This window comes from Mchenga conophoros, linkage group LG17 (assembly GCF_057382185.1).
Source record: "Mchenga conophoros isolate Kocher_MC1m ecotype Shallow Benthic linkage group LG17, M_conophoros_male_GT1.1, whole genome shotgun sequence".
NCBI lineage: Eukaryota > Metazoa > Chordata > Actinopteri > Cichliformes > Cichlidae > Mchenga > Mchenga conophoros.
In genome coordinates, this window is record NC_140542.1 from 30,170,278 (window position 1) to 30,185,895 (window position 15,618).

The 15,618-nt window shown below is 38.9% G+C and overlaps 1 long non-coding RNA gene across 1 annotated transcript; it reads right to left on the reverse strand.

The window, feature by feature from the left end:
- Window positions 1–2,349: 2,349 nt before the first annotated feature.
- Window positions 2,350–15,408, reverse strand: LOC146555688 (uncharacterized). Its single transcript, XR_014889337.1, has 4 exons — window positions 15,270–15,408; window positions 6,678–6,756; window positions 6,441–6,492; window positions 2,350–2,662 (listed from the first exon to the last, which is right to left on the reverse strand). It is a non-coding gene; the product is annotated as an uncharacterized LOC146555688 (long non-coding RNA).
- Between the last annotated feature and the right edge of the window lie 210 nt (window positions 15,409–15,618).

Sequence of the window (15,618 nt, forward strand, 5' to 3'; positions counted from 1 at the left end):
TCCCCTTTAAAGCTGCCTATTAAAGCTGATCATGAAGGCATGTCTGCCATTAAAATGGTCTCTTTTAGCTGTATTTGCCTGTGAGGGAGTTTTCCCTCTTCATTAAAATGACAACAATGATTCAGCCTATACATATGCAAATACACAGAAATCGAGATAAAATTGCAGCAGGCATTATGCTTGCGTAGTGTGTCTGCATGAACAGACCTGGGCTTCACAAAAGATGGGATTTGAGACAGCAGCCATTGCTCTCGTCCCTTTAGACAGTCCAGATGTACTTGAGGACTTAAACCAAACAGAATTAATTTACCCATTTAGGATGGGAGCTCCTTCTGAGGATTAATTCTAACTTTCAATAGTGAGAAGGCAGATGCCTTGGCATGGACAGAAAGCAGGCATGCAATGGTCTCAAAGGAGACAGTGATCAACATTATACTCCAAAAACTAATGTACATTGTTAAGGGGCTGTACACAATTACTCCAAATCCCTTAGGCACAATTTAATTTCAATGATAACCGTAAAGAGAAAGAAAAGTAGAGTCAAAGAGACAGATGCCTTGAAGTGCACGTGATCCAGGACTGGCCAACTGACAAGATTATCCATATGAATTTACTTTTGAGACAAGTTAACATATAGAAACACTCAGTGTCTCTTTGAATAGCATAAAGGCGTTGAGAGAACATCAAAAAGATGAGAGTGACACGCTGTTTGCGACCACAGCTGAGGGAAAAGCTTGGTGCTGGCATAAATGAGTCTCTGAAGAGGACAAATGAGAAAAGGTCACTCATTAGGATGTGATCACAAAGGTTTTGTGAGGTTCCATAAAAGCAAACAAACCATGTTATCATTTCTCCACCTAAGGATAGAAATTTTAGCAATTTTCTCAAGCTATAGTTTGGTACAAAGGAAGAAAAGTGATGTGCCATTCATTTCTTTAGTGAATGGAAAAACAAACTGTTTGATCATTAATTGTTGGAGTCTGGCACAATTCATCATACTTTCAAATTGCAGGACCACTTCAAACAGACTTTGCACTCTCAGCAGAAAGTCAGAGACTTGGAAACTATGTGAAAACTGTGGAGAAAGGGATTCTTCTCAGATTATGCCCATTGAAAATACAAGAAAACGCAAATGTAGAAGCCATCTTATTGCATAATATGTGAAGTAACCCTCATTCTGTGACCCTAAGCCATATGCCAACATTTGAATTTGCATTGTCCATACTCATGAGGGCAAAGGAAGAAATCTCTGGGTGTTGATCAATCTAACGTGACCCTAGGCTTGTCATACCATTGTTACACTATCCAACCAACAGAGTGGCCCCTGTCTGTGAACACACAGACCCACGACTTCTGGCAGATCAGCAGTAACATTAACGCTGCATTACAACCGCATCTGTGGACATTATGAATAAGCAGTGATTCAAAGCAGCTGCATTCATTACGCAAACGTGATTAAAGTGCCGGACCCCTCGGGCATCCGGGGGCCTAATGATCCCACTCTGCTTTTTTTATTCATGTCGGCCGAGGGCATGCCACTAAGCGGTAGCCCTGGGTGTCTCCTTGCACCGAATGAGGCCTCATTAACAACAGGCCATTCACAAACCCTGCGTTCGTACTCAGCGCCCAGCCGTGGTAAATGAAAGAGACGAAGCGCTCCGGATGCCCGGGTCTACCCCTGCCGCAGATGGGCCTGCCCGCTCTTCTGCATCATGATGTTGACGTCAACTTGTGTGTGTGACAAGATGACATATGTTACAGGGCATTCATCGCTGCCTGTTAAATTGCCCTCTCCGGATGCTCTATTCAGCCCCATCAGTGCAGTCTCCCTCAAGAGAATGGCAATATACATATTTACATAATGCTCTAATGCAATAAAACAAACGAACACACTCTTGTCTGTATGATATGAAGGGAGCTAGGAAAGAGAAATGAGAAAACTTTGTTGATTCCCCCCCATTTAGCTCACAGTTAACAAACCTAATCTAAAAATGATGATTTTGACAAGTATGCAAATCCAAACCCTGATATAACTTGTTTACCTGTGTCATAGAGGTCCACTATATTTTCTTTCTCTCTCAGTGTTATATGAGTATGACATGGTTCTTCATAACAAATAATATTATTAAAAACTTTGAAAATTTGTGTTTGGTTGATCATTCCTTGTTGTAACAATAAATCTTGTACTGTTGAAAAAGCCTGCTTATTTCCTCATCGCACCCATGAAAAACCTGACAAATCTTCTCTCCCAATGCCAAACAGCTTATTCTGCAATTGATTCTTTTTTAGTGTCATTTATTGATATTAATGGTTTAAGTCTGAAGAAACCAGTTTATTCACTGGGGCCTCGGTAGTGAACGAACAATACACAGCCTGGCACCTCCTTCTCATGCTGGTCACCAGCTTGGTTACACATTGCTGTGGGAAGGCATCCCATTCTTCAACCAGCATTTGGTGCAAGTCAGCCAATGTGGTCATGTTGGTCAGTCTGGCATGAACAGCACGCCTAAGCTGATCCCACAATTGTTCAATGAGGTTGAGGTCATGACTGTAGAGAGGCCTTTCCATCCTCTTGACTCACAAATTCTCAAGGTAGCCTCTGATAAAGCCCACTCTGTGGAGGAGAGCGTTGTCATCTTGGAGGATGAAGTTCGGTCCCGGACTGTGGAGATATTAGATTGCTACCAGTTACAGAATATCATGTGGATCTCTCTTTGCATTGAGAGTACTTCCAATGTTGAAAACCCTTGTTTTTCCAGTGTAAGAGATGACCCCCCACACCATCACAATGCCCCTATCAAAATCTTTACCCTATGGTAAAGAAAACAGTTAGTATAGCAATCCCTGCATCTTCTCCACATTTTTGCCCTAATCTGGACTCGTCTCTGAACATAATGACCCATGTACGCTGTGCTCCAGTATGCATTTTCAGGCCCATTCAAACTTCTGCATCTGGATTTTCCCCTCATGCTCTTTCTACCCCATCAGATGGATTCTGGATCACCCCTGTTGCTGACCAAGCACTAAATTATTCAGTTGAAAATAAGTCCACATTAAAAATGCATTGACTCACAAGAGTAAGACACTGTAGAACAAACTGCAGTACTAAACATGTACGAAGGGGATCTGTGTATTAGAGTTTTTTGTCATTTACATTCCTAATTTTCTATCAAGTACTTTCAGAAAACGAGTGACACACAGCACCTCTTTAAACAGATGGTGCTAACAAAGCAGTATGTCTATAAAGCACTATATGTGGTATGTTCTCATTACATTGACTCTTCAGAATAACGTATGCAGTGAAGACATTAAATAGGAGTGCACCCAAAGTAGTGTCACTAAATGAGCATCAAAACTGAAATATAGTCACCATCTCACCTTCAGTTCTGTGACTCATGGTGTTGAATTATAACTAGACAGGTATTTTTGCAGAACACAATCATATCAAAGCAATGTAGGCCAATGACCTTTTGCTTATAAAATGTTACCAGTTCATCACATTATCCTATTACACAGTGGTGTGAAATTCGGTCAAAACTGAATGTATGAATTCTTGAGTTATGGGGAAAACAATTAATTTTGAGAGGTCACGGTAACCTTGACCTTTGACTACCAAAATTAAATCAGTTCATCTTTGACTCAAAATAGATGTTGGGGTTTTTTTGGGGTTTTGTTTTTTTTTTCAAATTTAATGTTGTTCCCTCACAGCATTTAAAAAAGACTGAATTCACAATAACTCCATCTTAAGTAAGTACATAGTGACAGAGGAGAGTAAAGACCCGCTTTTAATTAGGCTACTGTCTATATGTTGCAGCTGTTTACTGTCACAAGGGGAAAGTGTCACCAACAACCTGTCTGTGGGCTAATCTTGCTTTTGATGTTGTTGGTCCTTGTCAGCTGCAGAGAAGAAAGAAGAAGAACGAAAAAAACCAAATGTTAAAAACAATGAAAAGTGTCTTTGTACTGCAGCCGCCATCTGAGTTTCTGGTTCTGTTTATATCATGGAATTGTGGAAAACTGCCAATCGAAGACGATTTCCGACCCTCCATAAGATACTGGACAATCTGAAGACCATTTTCAGAAACAGATTCCCTCGATCTCACTGCCTGAGGGAACAAGACAGGAGGTCGCTTCCTACTGCTGCTATCAGACTATTTAACTCATCCACCTGGGTGAGACCCACATTACTGAAGAGGACTCTGTCACTTCTGTACGCCACAATGTACACTTGCACACCTGTGCACTTATAACATCTTTTAATATCCAAGGAACATTAGGGTAATACTTGTGTCCTTTCATATTTGTATTATATTTATATCTCTGTATTTACCTACCTATATCTCTATTTCTACAATTCACTTTATATGATTGCTTTGAAATTGCTATGACCACTTAATTTCCCTCTGGGATTAATAAATTTTATCCTTCTATTAGAACAATATAATAGAATATTCTAGAATATTTTTCATTTTTCGTCATTTTTGTTATGAACGTTACTCTCACTCCCTCCTCTGTTCTGGTCCACTTTTCAAACAGTTAGCATCTGACCTATGCAAAGCATCATCTATCAGCTATATGCTCTTTGCTTCATTGGAAGACTGCAAGCAAGTATGTTTGCGTTGGTTGCACACCCATTTTCGTATAACAAACATTTATGGAAACTAACACAAAGTTTACCATAAAACAAGTACAAAAAGACTCGTGGTGGTGATGTGGTCATTGATTGGACCATTGATGTGCCACATTCTCACATACACACGCACACACACAACCAAACCAAACCTAGTCAAAAGAAACAAGTCTGCACCTAAAACTATACCACAGCGATTGCACTGCTCTATTATTTTCATGCTCTTCTGACTAGAAAATATAGGGACATAAACAATCCTAAAGCCACAAGACAAAAGTAAAACTAAAATAATGATGACACAGTTAAAAGAACTGTATTTGATCTTGGTGGCTGGTATGTATAATCCCGCAAATAGGCCAGCGGTTTGAAAAGCAGATTCAAAAACTCAAATGTTAAACATTCATCAGGACAAAAAAAACAACTCTTTTACGGACACAGGATGGTAAAATATCAATTTTACATGTCTGGATCCCCAAAAAGTGATGAAATTGATAAGAACAATTTGCAAAATACTCTCTGTTCAGTGTGAAATCAACCATTATCAGAGCAGATAAAACTCCATAGTAATGGTAATATACCATATCAAATTATGGGTCCATGCAAGCGCTGATATGCTTGTAGGCAGTGTGCAACATTTTTTAGCAGTTCTTCAGCAATTATTATTCTCTTTTTAGTATCAGTCTGATGCATGTGCCATTTCCTTCAGCTTCCTGTGCTGTCTACACTTATCAGTGGCAGTTGCTTCGAAAACGCCAGTAAGAAAGTGCCAAATGTGCTAATATTCAAAGAATATTAAAAATCTGTGGATTCATGCAAGTATGCCAAAAAATCTTGCTTCATGAGTATGACTGCACATTAAGAGGGATCAGCATGTATCAGCAAGTATCATTCATGCCGAAAATAAAGAAAGACTACCATCAAGACACACTGTTCAAACCATCTCTGAAGGTTGCTGACAGGACCAGATTCCAGCTTTGCTGACTCTGAACCTTCAGGCCTCACATGGACCAGTAGGAGGGGGCTGGGCAGATGGAGGCCTCAGCAGCTTATTAAGCCAGCTTTAATGGCCTTGACCCTGGCCCACAACCCCCGAGAACAGTCCTGGAGGGAGAAAGGTCAAAGTTTGTATAACATTACAGAGTGAGGTGTGCGGTGTTTGGCAGATCTCCATTGTTGTATCGACTATAAAACAGATGGAATTCTGTTAACCAAGACTTTTCCAAGTTTCTCTCCTTGAAAATGTGCTTAAGCTTGCAATCAAAGCCAGCCAAGTTTGAGAGTAGCACATTCCTTGACCTTAGCCCACAGCTAAAAGCAATTACAATTCTATTTGTTTTTAAAGGTTTTTGCTTTTATAAGGCACACGGGAGAAGAAAGCAAAGGGGTGACGAATGGTTCTTGGCCAAGCCAGACCCAGACCTTGAGGTTACACGGCATGCATTTAAGAATACTTAACACCCATTTAGCCCTGCAATTATATATTTTGAATGAGAATACGTTAATGTACTCTACTTAGACTAAATTACTGTCACTGAATTTGACATTCAAGAAAAGATTTATATTTTAATAACTGCAAATGTGGGATGTTTCGCTGCACACTGCCTATGTCATCAGAAATCTTTACTAACTCATTTTTGCAGATATCAATTTATCGACTCCTGCATGCCGTATCGTAGTTTTCATTGACTCAATGAATAGGATTTGGAAACCATAAAGTGGCAAAACACACCGATCTTCTAGAATATCCATCCTAATGTACAGTTTCATTACTACCCCTCCACTTCAAACACCACAGTTCTTGCACACTCACTTGCTCAGTCCCCACTATTTCCTCTACTCCTTTTCAGGGGTGTTGCAGACGCCTGAAACAGAGGGCACAAGCAAAGCAATAAGGCCTGTTGTGAAATGGCTGTGGGATCAATGGGGGTTTTAAGGAGGCCGAACACGTAGCCACAGCTGGTCAATTAGAGCAAGGACAGCACAAGTACACACACATATACAAACAGTCAAAGTGGCTGGCCTTTAAAAACAGAGTTACTTTTCATACCTCGTCAGCTGTTTGTCCTCCAGCTTTAAATGAATCAGCATTTCGGATTCTTGATGTTTCAGTGGTTGCGGTGTGAAGGCTTGAATGTAAAAATAAATAAATAAATACAAATAGATTTGGATATATAGTCATGAAAAGAAAGTTTCACAGGAATCTGTGCAGTTGTATGAAAAACTAAATACACCCTCACTGCTTCCATAGAAATAAGGGGGTAGGTAGCAGCTAGTTGCTGCTAATCTGATGTCCTGGTGTCCTTTATAAAAGAACAAGTTTTGCCAGCATTCAAGTGTGTGTTAACAAAATGCCTCAGTATCGCCCAGATATAGCAAAGCTACATCTCAGACTCTATGGGCCTCATTTAACATGTTAAATGTTAAAGTTCATGACAGTACAACAAAAAAAATCAAACTAATATGACTTTTTTGGAGGGTTGCTTTATTATTAAGCATTGCATTTCGGCCTGTGGCATTCATCAGGCTCATCAAGAACTATATTGTAGACGGCACTATAAATAGAAGACACCGAGTATACCTATCCACTAATCCACTAATTGCACGGAAAAAAAGAAAATTGCACAACTTTTTTTCTTTAAAACCATTCAATTGTCTGCATGCAGTACATTTATCCACCAATGAAGCACCAACAAGGATGGGTTGGCCATATGGTTATGTGATATAAGGCCAAAATGGGGGGTTGCCAATGTCAAATCTAGATATGTTTGATAGAGTGCAAATTCAGGATGATGATTTGAGTTTTTCTCATCCAGTGTTACAAACATACACTATGAAAGAACTAAAGTATTTGAAAAGTACCAAACATACCTAGGTTTGACACTGGTAACTGTCCAGTTGGCCTTATAATCACATGACAATACCCCAGCCCATTCCTCTTAGTGTTTCATTGGTAGATAAATATAATGCATGTGGATTGGGTGTTTTTAAGCACGCGCGCGCACACACACACACACACACGCGCACACACACACACACACACAAACACACACACACACACACACACGTTACTATTTAAAAAAAAATCTGTACAATCACACAGTTAAGGGGGTTAATGGACAACTATACTGCAACAGCAGAATGATCCCAATGATCCCACTTGCAATGGCCAAGTCAAAGTCCAGACCTCGACCTGATTAAATGCAGTGGTGGGACATTAAGAGAGCTGTGCATAAGCCAAAATTTCTCCACAATGATGTGTGAGACTGATAAAGTTATATGGAAAACCATTACGTTGAGTTATTGTTGCTAAAGGTGGTTCTACAAGCTACTGAATAATGGGTGTACTCATAACACTGCACATGGACAAGACGCACTATGTAGACAACAGGTCAAGTAAGAGATCAGCAAAGAAGTGATGTGCACTGTAGCACTTTACCCAGCATGAAAACAGCAATTCCTGTTACTGAATTAGCATAAGAGGGGGGAAGAAAAAAAAACAAAAATTCAGAAGACTAGTGAGTCAGACCTTAATGAAGCTCATTAAGTCAAAGAGAAAACATTGTGCCATTTAAGTATGACAGAGTGAGTCGCTGGCATCAAAATATGCACTTCTCCAAAGCATTTAACCATGGGTTATTTGATTTAAAACAGGAAATGGCAGGTGAATCCATTACTCTGCTTTGTATTTCATCTTCATCATCACGAGTTAAGGTCGTGGTTCTAGTACACAGCTTGTAACTAATAGAATTTTCTCAAACATTGTGCAAACAGAATTTTAACTACGCTGAGGTTTAGTGAGCACTTATGTGAAAATTTAGCTGGCTGGGATGAAACATAACAGTAAAGTTTAGTATACTCTTGTGATGATGCAAATGTGATGAGAGGTATCGCAAAGATTGTGAGATAGTATTTACTAAAATAAGCTATGAATGAATGCTCAGACATTTTTTTTATTATACGTGTACCCTTCTGTCCCCATTACTTTCTCCTAGACATGTTTTTTTGGCTAGTCAGGATCCAACCAGCATAGGTGCTGGAATACTGATGATAACAAAAAATAATTTCCCCCAGGGATCAATAAAGTATTCTGATTCTGATTCTGATAAAAGATGAGAGTGTTGATAATCTGACCTTGTAACTCCCAGCAAGAGCAAACTAAGCCAAGTATAGCACAGAGTGAGGAGTGGAGATAAACCCTTGCATCTTATCGTGCATATTTCTTCTCTTTTTCTCATCGATTTCACCTTTTCTGATCGCTACCAGTTACTGCTATAAGGCTGACCTGCTCTAAAAGTTATGATTTTTGTCGTGGTGTTGAATCTTGCAATCCAAAAAAAACGGAGTTTGTATGACATGGGGCAACATGGCTATATCTCCATGTTTCTCAGCAAGCATTCACTGTACAACACAAGGTGACAGGTTCCCAATTATCTTGATCACAACAATCAGGACGCACAAAGACACAAAAGTACACCTGTGAGATACCCTTTTTTTTTTTTTAAATGTCAAAATATTTAGTCTCATATTTTCCCATCTATGAATGTCCTTCATGTATTCACTTCTTTCCATTCTAATCTCTCCTCTCCACAGCTCTTGTCCTGTGTCTCAGCACAATACCTTTTGCTAGCGCAGAATATTGTAATGAGTCTATAAATGGGTTCATTACCTACACTACATTTCCAATTAAGCATGGGAACACATTGTGAAGGGAGAAGGAAATAGACACTTGAGAGACAGTCTACTGATAGTTCAGCCTCTTGCCTTTACATTTGCTGCTTGTTTTTTCCTGTTATGTTTTTCTTGCCTTGATGATGATCTTCTCCATACTCTAGTTTCGTCTAACAACAAGCTGTGCCTGAAGAATAAAGGCAAAGTCTTGACTTGATTATTTGTAGTGAAAACACACCTGATGTCTTCCAAAGTTATATAAAGTAGTAATTGCTCTTTTTCAAATACTTGCACCAACTCTGTTTTGAAACTAATTCTTGTAATCAAAATACATAGTACAAGAAACAGTGAAGGGAGGGTGGAGGAAAGAGGAAGAGCAGACTGAAGTAAGACTGAAACATGTAGAAAGCAAAAACAGAAAAACAGAGTCAAAACATATAATCAATACCAAGTCCCTTCATGGTTTCCATGTATATAAGATTGTGTAAATGTTCTCCCTCTATTCCCCTTTCCCTCCAGCTGAATGTTGAGCACTTCCACTCCAATATCCCGTTAGATTACAAAGAGTATTCATCACTGACAACATCCTTCAGCGGCTCCCCCAGGAAGTCGGAACTACAAGAAGGAATCCTAGAGCAGCTACTGTACCTCTGAGCCAACCAATGACAGGAGGACTGTGAAGTTCTGTGATCACCTGGAAACCTTTGGCTGCAACATCAAAGCAAATGACTGATGCCGTATAATGCACCTAAAATTTTTCACATTTTTGTTTGTCAACACAACCACTGCTCCTGTTGGATTTCTTGTGTTCACTTTGAAATGTTTACATATTCTTTGTAGGCTTTAAGACAGTTCTAAGAAAAAAAACATTTTTTAAAAAGGCCTGAAATTTCTGCAATTATGCTGCTTAATATGCTAACATTAAACTAACTAAGCTACCAATCAATTCATCTTCTACCACTTATCCGGGTCTAAACAGAAAAACCCAGCACTCCCTCTCTTCCTGGTGTTACATCCCCCCAGGAGGATGTCTCTTCTCCCTACTAACTCTTTGTTTTGTCTAGGCTCCACCTCCTCCGTCCTGATTGGATGCCGCTCAGAGTCCAGATAATTGTTAATCAGCGGAGCACTACTTAAGGCCTGTGGAGCTGTGTTTCTGTGCCCTCTGGTCATTTTGATTGCCATACCTGTGCAGGCTTGCATGCCTTTGTGACTTGTATGTGCATTTTTGTTTTCATGTTCAGACTGCTTGTAGGGGAGAGCTGCCTTTTGTTTTGACATCCCATTTTCTCCAGTTTATGTGTTGTTAGGTAGGTTATGGTTATAGGTTGTATATTTTGTTTTCTTTGGAGTTAGGTAAGTTTCTTTTATTTTTACATCAGGGATGTTTTGTTTGTTATGTTGGCCTTGGCTCTCCCTGAAGTTATACCTCAGTCTGAACCCAAATCTCATCACCAGCATTAAATAAACCTTTTAAAGTTACCATCTTGGCTCCTCCTTCACCATCCACCTTTATGTTCATCCCTTCACCCCCTAGACTAGCCAGGGGACGTAACACTGGCCACCTCCTCCAGTTCATCTAGGGGCACACAAAGACGATCCCAAGCCAGCCGAGAGACATCATCTCTGTAGCGTGTCCTGGGTCTGCCCTGCAGCCTCTTCCCGGTAGGACATGCCCAGAATACCTTCACTAGGTGGTGTCCAGAAGGCATCCTAGTCAGATGCCCAAAAAAATCTGAACTGGCTCCTTTTGAGTTGGGAGAGTAGCAGCTCTAGTCCGAGTCCCTCCTGAATGACTGAACTCTTCACCCTTTCTCCAAGGGAGAGCCAAGCCACCCTTGGGAAGAGGCTTATTTCTGCCATTCTGACTAAACTAGTTATAATATATTAAAGTAAGTACATCCAGAGTTGGTACAAGACACCTTTTTCAGAATTTTAACTTTTACAGATGCACAAGTGATGCTTACAAATACTGTAAAGCTGTTAAATTGTATCTACAGTACGCATTCAACATGTTCTTTAAGTACGTTAAGGGACTATAACCTACAATGAAAATGTAAATCTTATTTACATAAAAATATTGGTTTGTTTTTTTTAAACTAAGAAAAAAAATTAACAGGAAGTCTATACTGAACATTGCATTGTCAAAGAAGAGCAGAACTACAATAATGTTATTTTTTACATTGAGTACACAACCATAGTGTATTCTGAGTGTTCAAGGTTATGATAGATACATTCCTTCATTTATCTATCACTAATGACAACTTAAAACAAAAATGCATTATCTGAAACAGAACACCAATTGGACTGTAAAATGCTACGGTGTTAAAGCAGATATAATCTACAGAAAGATAAGAGAGTGCAGATCTTGGAATCCTTTTACTCCAAGCTATAAGATGGGAGTAATCGCTGAATGTTCTTAGAGTGAAATATGAATGAAAGTGTCATATCATTCAGTGGCCATGACTCTGCAGAGCACCAGTGAAGTTTTTGCAGAGGTTGAGATTTAAGTTAATGCACAGTACTGCAGTGCCCCCTGCTGACCATAGGACACATTTCACCTTTAAAACACTTCTCTGCCCCTGGAAAGTTCACTGGGAGAAAAGAATCTATGAAAGAATTTAATTAATATTCTATGAGTTGCTTTAGTCCAATACACAATGCCAAAGAGACTCAGAGCATACCAGTTACTCTGAGCATCTACATATGCACTGGCCATAAGTTTTTGCACTGTGATTCTTGAATTATATTGACTAGCAGACATTTTTAAATTAAACATTTACACCATATTCTTAATGAAGGCTGCCAAAATAGTGCATCAGTTCACTGCTTTATGGGCCAGCATTACAACTGCACTGGTTGTACTGACAAAAAACTGAAAACAACATGCACATATCAAGTGACTAAATGAAGTGGCTGCACAATTTTCTTCCAGATAAAAATTAAAAAGACTGATATCTATTATGCCGTTTTCCAGAATTTCCATTCTTTATCTTTGCACTCTAGTACCGTGCCTTTTTATGAGTCACAGTTCAAAATAAACATGAATCCACTTCAATTATTTGTATAGCCCAATATAACATGTATGGGTTCAAAGGGCTTTTCTGGGGGTTAAGGAGGTTGATAAATATATTAAAAGAGATATTTAACAAATGAACAACCCATTAAAAATGCATATATGCACACCCACAAGTTTATAAACAGCTCATACATAAAAATAAATAATACATAAAGTCCCACAAAAAAAACAAGGAAAAATATAATGAAGAAGCAAACTTAGAAGTAGAAGAACTTTGCACCGTATCTCCCAGACTACTGAATCGAGTCTCACCAGAACTGACAGTGGTATTATTATTAAGTGGAAATACTAGTTGAATACCAGATTTAAAGCGTGTTTATAACAGTTTCTTGAAATTGGCCTTAGAGTCTACTTCTCTAATATTTTGAGGGAGAGGCTGTTTCAGAGTTTGTGGGTATAATGTGCAAAAGCTGCATCCCCAATTTTTTTCTGTGAGGAGTACTGCGTAGCTAACAGTTTGGCAGTGGAAGATCTAAGAAGGCAAACTCGGATGTAAAGTGATTAACTGTCAGACCATTTAAGATTTGTTTATATAAATAAAATATTTTTAAATCAATTCTGTAGGATTCTGGAAGCCAGTATCTGTTATTGGTTTCCATTAATGCCCTTGCAGCAGACTTCTGACTAAGCTACAGCTTACTGAACGTTGTTTTAGGAAGCCCTGCAAAAAGGATGTTGCAGTAATCCAGTCAAGTAGAAATGAAAATCATCTTATACTAGGCGTTGATGCAGCCCCTCAGGCTATGCAGTGTCTGAAACAGGTTACTGTAACTTCAAGCCAACTTTCTTCTAATTGGGTCCCCCTCAAGAACAGAAAGTTTGAACAGCAGAAGGGTGAGGCTGCTGATACAAGGAAATATCTGATCTGTTTGGCATTATACAGAGTTGAGAGTATGAATGGTAACAACGTGCTTGTAAAGCATCCACTACAAACAGCACAACCTTAAAATCTAACATCTGTAAATTGTACCTTTACACCAAAAGGCCCAAAGATGCAAAAGATCTAGTTTACTACAAGGTCATATAGCTTTTTCTGAGCAAATATAACAACTTACGTGAAGACGAACACATTCTTGGAACTATTGTTTCAGCTTTGAAAAAGAAAGTCAATAAAATGCAAAGGTGTTATTACTAACTAATGCTATAAACAATAGGTATACAGTAGGAGGTCTAGGGGAGAGAGAGTGATTTACCATCCCCGCCATCTTCTCGTCTTCGATAACTTGACCTCTCGACAAAGCTGGTGACGGTCCACACAATTACCTTCAATTATCTTCACTTCCAGCTCACCAATTACATCCATTATTGATTCCAGACCCCCAGGCTGTAAACCTTATCTATACCCAACCATAGCCCATGATAGAGAAAGTAGAATAGGGCCAAATAATAGCACCTTGCTTCTTCTACATTCTCCAGCTTTTCAGTCCATCTATGTGACATCATCACCTATTTCAAGGATATTGCTTCACACTGCAGTGCCCTTGAGAAACAACTTCTGTGAATGGCATAAAAATTATTTGTGAGCAGTTATGACTCTGCTAAAATGATCTATGCACCAGAGTGCAAGTTAGTTACCACAAAAAAATATGTTTAAATGACCTCCTGAGTCAGAAAACTGAATAAAAGTCCAGGCAAACAATATAGCTAAAGGTTGACTTTTTCACAAAGAAAATCCAACAAATTCTTCTTAAAATTTCAACGCATGTTGTGTGGAACAGCAAAGAAAACACACACACTTTTTCTTTCTATATAAAGATCCATTGTGAAGCTTTAGGAAACAATGAAAACACGTGTCTGTCTGTAGAAAGCAAAGTAAGACAGAGAGGGATGACAGTGAGACAGCGAGGATTGAAGGTCAGCTACACAGTATGGAAGCTGTAAAACGCAGGATCACACTCTGCAGCTCTCCTGCCAGATTTTTTAATATGATACTTGCTGACATTTAGTGAGACACAAACATAAGCTGCTGTCATCACACACTAATGTAAAACATCCATCATCTTGAATACATGCCAGGGCACCTGCAGAGGGCCGTATCAATGATGCCCTACTGCCATCTCCTGTTACAACAAACTTGAAGAGCTCAGCTCCATGACTGATTTGTAATGCAACACTGCCCCCATGAGGACGTATGAAATTAAATATAAGTGCACGAGAAACTTGCCTCTTTATGCGTGTAGCTCACTCTCCCACCAGGTGTTTAAGATACCAACTGTGTTCAGGGTTGCAGTACCCTAAACTTCACTTTAATATCTGCCACTGATACAGAGAACGCTGCAGAAAGCTTAGAAGCACTGAATGGTTGGTATTAAAAACAACAAAGAAACCTAATTAATTTTTAACTTTATTTTTGAGTTGCACAAAAATGCTTTAATTCAAATTAATAAAAAATTTCTAACAAATAAAATACAAAAAGCTGCATGTTTACCCTGTAGCGTGCATCTTATAGGTTCATGTTTCAAGTTTTTGTTGTTGCCGTTTTACAATATTATGATGCATATCTTCCATTTTATTATACATATAATACTATATTAAACGTAATTATCTATTTTTAAAAATTGCTAACTATTAAGCAAGGCGGTAATCTGATAGACATGACTTAACTGATACTATGAAAATATTTCACTATTTTAAAATCGGCATAGCAAAACTCTTGACAGTGTAATCTGAATTCAAATTTTCTTCGATTTTATCACTGATCTGGGTTGATGATTTTCTGTAATCTGTGTTAACCGGTTCAAATGCTATCCTTCAGCTACTGCCCGATCTTGCTATGTTTCCGCGTAAAACTTTGCATGAGTCTCATAATTAAAGTTATGCAAATTAGTTGTGTATTATTAGGGAAAGAAATAAACACGAGAAAATGAACAAGTAACAGCTTAGTCAACTAACCTCTTCGAAGAATCTATGTTCATTACAGAAAGCAGCCTGGCATCTCTATGTCACAGGACCATAGGAGTTGCTAATTACAGTAAATTGGAAATCTTGGTTTGGTCTAGCCTATTGTTGTTGGGGGGTTTTCTGTTTGTTTGGGTGGGGTTTTTTTTTTTTTTTTTTTACTTGGTAATGATGGGGTCTGAGTAGGGGAGTAGCTTTTATTAACATAAAATAAAGATACTTTTTTTTTTGTGGTTTCGTGTTTGTTTGTTGCCAAACCGGATTAGACCACTTTTGAATAACGACCATCTTCTGGCGCCTGCCGCCGTTGAATAGAAAGGGGCGTGGTTCGACAGGTCTTATG